Raw genomic sequence first — 7,556 nt, 5'->3', positions numbered from 1 at the left:
TGCCATGTGACAAACATTAAGAGAGGGATTTTGTTGTTTTCTCCAAATTCCCACAAATCTATCATTTTAATTTAAGGTTTAAAAATTAGCAAGTTTAGGTTATAACCACTTTATGTGGATGTATGCATCATTTACCCTTAAAAACTGCCTTCATTATGGAACTTTATCTATATTTCTTTTTTTAATTAATATATTATAATAATATAATATTATTATTACATTTTTATTTATTATATTTATATATGATTAATTTACATTTTTAAGTCCTATTCAGGTAGTCTATAAATGTATTTCAGGTACATGTCAGTGACATTTTTTTTTTTTAAACCCAGTTACTGTTCCAAACAATCAGACCCTCTGCAACCCAGTCCAATTCTTGTATTGGTTTAGATAAGACACCACATTTATTTGATTACATAACTGAATTACCAGAATGAAGCCTGAATATATATTTTGTTTGTTTTTATTTGAATATATGGTAGCATATGCTTCATAACCGTATGCGTAGCGTATGCGTATCTCATAACCCCGTTACATAAGTGTTTGTCAATGCGGGCATCAGTTGTTGTTGCAGTCTCCGGCATTTTGATGTTGTTGTTCTGTCTTTTTAGTTTCGTTTTCTACTGTGAAACAAAGACCTGGGCCAGTGTTGACACAACTGATTAAACCAAAACAAATTTAATGCACATCTGCGACCTGCACATACGTGTAAAAAACCTAAGTATACTTTGGGCTTAACATTCAAGATTTCTTTACACAGTTCAAATATTTTCAGTCAGAATGAACTACTCTCTTGAGTCTTGCTGGTGTAAATACAAGCTCGATCCACAGCATCTCTGTCTTGAGAGCACTTGGCGCATGGACCCTTTTTTGATTCTACAAACAGAACCCATTATAAATTATTTTCTTTGGTAACCCACAGAATGCCACAGTTCCGAATGTCTTGAACACAGAATATTCCTTATGTGATGGTTTGCTAGTTTTGAAAAATATTCTAAGGTATTTACAGGAAGGATGTGCGGGAAAACTCGATTCCTGACTTTATTAAGTTTTGTCTAACTTGTTGCTTGGTTTGTGTGTTTTATTTTCTTGTCTGCCTGTTCCTCTTTCTGTCTGTGCTTTTCCTCTGTTCCTGTTCAGTCACACCCTTCTTCATAACAAATGCTTCTGTCAGTAAACATATTGCAAGTGCTCTTGACTGTCCACAGGGAAACCCTGGAACAACATACAGACTGGTGAAGTTTCACTTAACCAACAGGACAATAATAACCATCCAAGGCTAATCCAAGAAATTAATGACAATAACTACCTTGCTCCTCTGCCGGACCAACAGCGGCAGCTACAGAAGCTACCGCCTCGTATCGATGTCCAGCATGTTGATGCTCCTCCGAGGTTCCCACGGACTGCCTTGGTGCCGAACATGCAGCTGCGACGGTTAGAGCAGCACCAGTTGCAGTTGAGACACATTCGACGGCGCCAGGAGCAGGAACGCCTGCAACGCCTGTGTCTTGAGGAGGAAAGGCAGAGGCAGGAACAGCAAAGAGCACTGGAAAGGCAACGCCGAGAGCTGCTTCAGTTGCAGCTGCAACAGCAGCAGCAGGAACACCGGCTACGCCGACAGCTCCTGCAGCGCCAGCTTGAGATGGAGCAGCAACAGAGAGTCAAACTGCAGCCGCAGGTGAAAGGACAACCGCCGTGTCTCCTGTCGCCCTCATCTGGCCTCTGCACCATCTACGAGGCCATGGAGACCAGCGAGGAGGAAGAGGATGCGGAGAACAGATCTGGGGGAAACCAAGGTTCCCTCAACCAGACTGGCCATTCAATCCCGACGGACCTACCGCTGAGAGTGGCCAACGGAAACCTTCGCCGACCGCCTCCACAAGAGCTGGACTGGAACACAAAACTGGACATGGTCCAGCAGCTGATTAACCAGACTCTGCTTCTGGCCGGGGAGGACGGCTGTCCTCCACTCCTGTACCTGCCTGGGCAGGGAGGGGGAATCCTCAGCCCTTTGGAGAGCAGCCTGTGGCCACATATCATGTCCCACTTTGACTGCTCCACCGCGACAGTAGCTTCAGTCAGTAGTTACTCCCCCAGCAGCCAAGCCAGTTCCCCTCAAGGTGACTGGACTGTGGTGGAACTGGAGACACATCATTAAAAGCCTGATTCCTCGATCAGCCAAGCATGTGCACTAATAATACAATATCAATCCCATATCCTAAAGTATTATAGAAACTCAATACTGTCCAAAGCCACGTTTCCACCGAAATTACCCGGAACAATTTGTCCCAGGAACTTTTTTCCCCCAGACCTGTTGCTGTCTGCATTTCCATCGTGGTCTAAAGTACTGTGATGTTTAGGCACATTAGTTCTGTGACGTAAGACTGTGCGCGACTTTCCAGTTATCGCTGGATTTCGTCCTCCGCATATAAGCTTAATAAATCCTGAACCTTGTCGTCGGTCTATCGGTTGTATTTTTTAAACTCCATGATTTGAATAGCAAACAACTCTTACTGCACACACCGCAACTTACTTTTAAAAATGATGGTTGAAATAAAATTCTGCGTGGAGTAGGGCTGTCACTTTTTATTCGATATTCGAATATGCATTCGAACATGACGTGAAATATCCGCAATCAAACTACAAATAAACTATCCATTTTTTAAAGTGCCATGTGTAGCGCATTTTTTACAGTCTATGATTAGGCCGTTTGTTTTTTTATTTTAAAAAAGCGTGTTATTTTGAAAGCGTGTTATAGGCTATATAGTATGTTATAGTCAGATATGACAGCGCACTGCAACACGTATCACCGCAGATTATCTATTCATCAAGCGTCAAGCCAACATGCAAACTATCGCAAATTAAAGTGAAAGTAAGTCGCAGACGCTTTAACACACAATAATAATAATCTTCATTAAAAGTAAAGAAACTATATTATCTTACTAGGCCTGCCGCTCTCTCTTATTGATTTTGAAATGTTAGCTGATGATCAATAAAAGGCAGCTCATATCTGTTGCTTTCGTTGACATTAAATCCATTAAATCTGCATATAGCGCGGGAATTGAAGATCGGATTTATATCTGTTTTGCAAAAACACATTTAGGCCTATGTGACCAGGTGTAAATGGAATCGTTTTGATAAATCAGATAGCTATCCGATCTGAGAAAACGCATGAAGTGGCCAGATGTAAACAGCCCCAGAAACGCAGCAGACGGCCAGAGTATCGCCAGGCGTCCAACATCGTATGACTGCATACTTTCCTGCACAACCGGTCGCACCTTGCCAGATGCACGTGTAAAGGCAAGGTTTATTTGCAAGGATATGAGGCCTATAGGTGTAATTTTGGGAGTTCTGTTTATGACTGTCAGATTGTTAGTTTTGATTGAATCTCCGTTACGTTTTTTATTTTATTTTTCGGGCTGGGGTAGGGGTAGATATTAGAATATATTCGAGCTTGGTATTTGATATCCGTTCGAATTGGATTTTTCTCAAAAGCGACAGCCCTAGCGTGGAGTCAACCAATCAAAATGCTGGGTGAACTCAACCAATCTGTGTATTCAGCGCCCAAGTCCCACCCCTGAAAGCTCCTAAACTTTGAAAAATTACTACCTCGCCTGCTGGGACTTTCTGAAGGGGCCATTTTTATTTCGAACTTCATTTAGATCCTGGTTCCTGCGGTTAAAACACACAGAGTCCCTAGTTCCTGGAGAAAGTTCCTGTGGTGGAAACGCGGCTTAATACCTGCACTAGCATTATACCGGGGTGCCCAATCCTGTCTATGAAGAGCTTCCTCCCAGTTCAGTTTTAATCCTGCTCCAACACACCTCTCTGTAATTATCAAGGTTTCCTGAAGATCTTAATTAGCTGGTTCAGTTGTGTTTGATTAGGATTGGAGCTGCAGGGAGGTAGATCTCCAGGAACAGGATTGAGCCCTGCATTATACAGATTACTATTCAAGTACTGTCCATACTATTCAACCCTTATTCTTTTGTTTGTTTGTAATTGTGGTCTCATCCATTCTGAATGCTGTCATTTTGAGTCTTCAGGTCGCAAGCACCTTCATGAAGAGTATTTTGTAGCATAAACCTATCATTTCTCTTCCTCAAACATATTTAAAATCATACACATATTTATGGACTAATGCTGTTTAATTACTTTTATGTAGTATTTCGACAACATGAAAACAAAATTGACCATGTTTACTTGATTAGTACTAATGTGATTGATTGTGAAAGATAAAAAAAAATTCTTAATCTTTTATCAAAATGTAAGAACTTACTCTGACTCTGAAAAGACTTTCATTTTTAGCCAACGTCACGTAGGCCATGTGGGTTATTAGTTAATGTTAAACAACAGCCAAATATATAAGTAGGCATTGTTTTAGGGCATTGTTTCCCAACCCTGTGCCTGGAGGCAAAACAACAGTAGACATTTAGGATGTTTCCCTTGTCTGACCCATCCATTGCAGGTCTGATGAGTTGATTCAGATGTGTTTTAATGGGAAGAGTTCGGAAATTTGTAGTGTTGGTGTGCCTCCAAGAACAGGGTTGGGAAACACTGTCGCCTTTTTCTTAAATCTTGCCAATAGTTAATGCAGTAATTTAACAGTGGCTAATGTTAATGTAATAAAGGGTACAACACTCATTTGAAAAAGGACTTTAAAAACTGTTGTTTCAAGAAGTGGGTACTGACTGCAAACTGTATCTCCTGTTTATGTAAGTTCCATTTAGAACGTCAGTGTAATACTTTTGTTTTAATTCCTGCATTATTATGCATATTCAATTAAGGATAGAAATTGGAGGTCAAAAAGAGAAGTAGAGTCAAGGGTTTTAAATGGAAAAATTGACTGCAAACTCGCATTCAACAGCATTTTTAGTCCTGGATGTAATTTATGGCCATATTTAGACTTAACTTTGTAATTGTTTGTCTCGATATTAATGGCAAATACAGTTCATCAGTGTAATAGTGATTTATACATTGATATTGGTTGTAATTAGATTATGGGTAATGTTTTGTTGTTGTCGAAGGACTGTTGACCTCATGTTGCTGTAGACAGAGCTGCTTTGTTTGCTCTTCTCCTCTGGACAGGGAGATTTCAGTCGTGGGGAAACTCTTTTCTCCCAACATTCCTGAACCATTACCTCATTTCCTGGGTCCCTCTCGTTTCAATGGGTTTCCTGGGTTACTGATGATGTCATGGCAACTAGAAAAAAGGAGGTGTCTAAAAGACACATAAGGGAGAAATGGAGGGTAGGATGTGTGTGTGTGTATGAGACTCAGACACAAAGGTTTAGCAAATGAACTGTTTTCTGTTGATCTGGTTTTCTTGAGATGCTGTGGATGATGTATTTGTACTTATATGTACAGTGTATGAAGGGTTTGTGTTGGCAAGAGTTGTGAGTTAATATGTATCTGTCATATCTACAGTGCTTTAGTTATTTCATGTATCTGTCTTTGTTCATTGTGTTCATTGTCTTTACTCTTTACCTTTTAGAAGCATCTGAATCATTTGGGGATAGACTAGACCTGTTTTAGACAGACTATCGAGTTGCAATAGTGCCATCTATTGATGATGCATCATAACAGCAACTGATGTGGTGTTGGATTCTCAAGACAAACCAACTTGTTCAACCAAGTTATATCATTTATTATATTAAGGAATAAAGTAAAGATAAATCTGTAATCCCTTTATAGCACATGTAGCAGCCAGTTAAATGTACTTTCTGAGGTTATCATTTCTGAGGTAAGTTAATAACGTTTTTTTTTTAATGTTTTTTTTTAGATATATTGAAATTAATCACTGTAGATATTTCTACCATGTTGTATGGGTGTGTTTAAACTGTTGCTTGTAGTTTTTATTAATTATTAAAATCATAATTGTAATGATAAATATGTATCAGATACCAGCACATATTTAGGATTCATTTCCTTTTTATCTCCTTTTCTAAGATGCTATTTAGAACGACAGTATAATACTTTTATTTTAATTCCTGTATAGTTATGGTTATTTAATTAAGAATACAAATTGGAGGTCAATAGTCAATGGTTTGACACAATACAATAAAACTGCGTTATTTCATGACACATATATTTAAAATATTTTATTTATTTATTATTTATTTAAGGAAATTAATGAAGAGATTTGATGATTTATTCAAATATTTGATATTAATGGTGAAGGTTGCACGTTTGGATGTGTATCCCTCTAACGTCCAATATTTGTTCCATAATTATTTCACTCCTTCACCTTTTAGGCTACTGTCCATCCTACCATCTGTGTCCTGATTGCAAGCGAGTACAGTTTAGACATTCATCAATCCTACTACACATATCAAAAGTAGCTATGGTGAAACCACTCGTGGTTATTTTGTCATATAACTCAGTTTGTAGCCTAGGCTCAGTGTTTTTTCTCCTACCTTCCCTTGGACTCTTTATCATCAAGTCCAGTGTGTGCCGTGGCCGACGTCCCTGTGGAGGATATTACTTCAGTTTACATGCTAAATACTTGCGATTAACAATTAAGACTTAATAATAGCCTACGATTTTTAACATTCATAAGAAGTTTGCTAGTTTTAGCCTGTATGTGCTTGCGATATTTTGCTAAATTAGCCACACAGCTTACCTTTCTCGAGCGTCTTGACTTTGCTGGCCGGTGTGACAGCCACACTGGATAACCCAAAATGAACTTTACTTTGGGAAAAAAATCGTATTTCTGGAGGAAAAAATATAGATTTTCACACAATTGTTGCAGTATGTCAGATCTGGACATCGATCCTTCAGCTTAACAAGCCCGCGCGCTGCACAAAAACGGTTAACCAATCACTGCGCGCCTCACTCTAATAATCAATGTCTGATGTATTTTGTATGGATTATCCATACATTTTAAACAGTTTTATCACGCTTCTTAATAAACTTGTATTATCTCTTTACAAAATTAAATGTAGCTTATATACGAGTTACAGTTACAGATTTAACTAACCGTTTTACTGACCAAACGATACATTTTTATAACGATCACTTATATTTTGAAGATGTGATTTCATGTGCCTGAAATATTAATAACAGCACCTACCTGCGTATTTTAAAGCACCTTTTTATTACGACGACGTTGTCAATGTGACCCACAAGGGGGCGGATTTTCCAACTTTAACGCTCATTAGACGCTCATTATTCAGTAGCCTATGACAGATCAAAGCATTCCATAATACTGGATGAATTTGGTGAACGCGTTAGGCTATCACTGGTTTACAGGGAGTTGCATCTAAAACCATTGCAAATCCAGAAATGTTGGGACGCACTAAGCCATATATGCCGTCTGACCACGACTATTAAACCCAAATAAGGCTAGGCGTATTTCAACCAGATATGCACGTGTCATGTTGTGTTATTTTGAGTTTGAAGCTCAACACGTGTTGTAAGACAATTTATGTGAAAACGAAAGCGGTCTCTTCTATGGCGGACACACACGGCCATCACATGACCGCGCTCCGGTCTGGCACCAGAGCGCGCACTACCGGAGCGCGAGATCACCGGGTGACGGTTTCTGCGCGTGCTTT

This window comes from Phoxinus phoxinus, assembly GCF_949152265.1.
Source record: "Phoxinus phoxinus genome assembly, chromosome: 1".
Taxonomy (NCBI): Eukaryota; Metazoa; Chordata; class Actinopteri; order Cypriniformes; family Leuciscidae; genus Phoxinus; species Phoxinus phoxinus.
Note: the sequence above shows the minus strand (reverse complement) of the source record.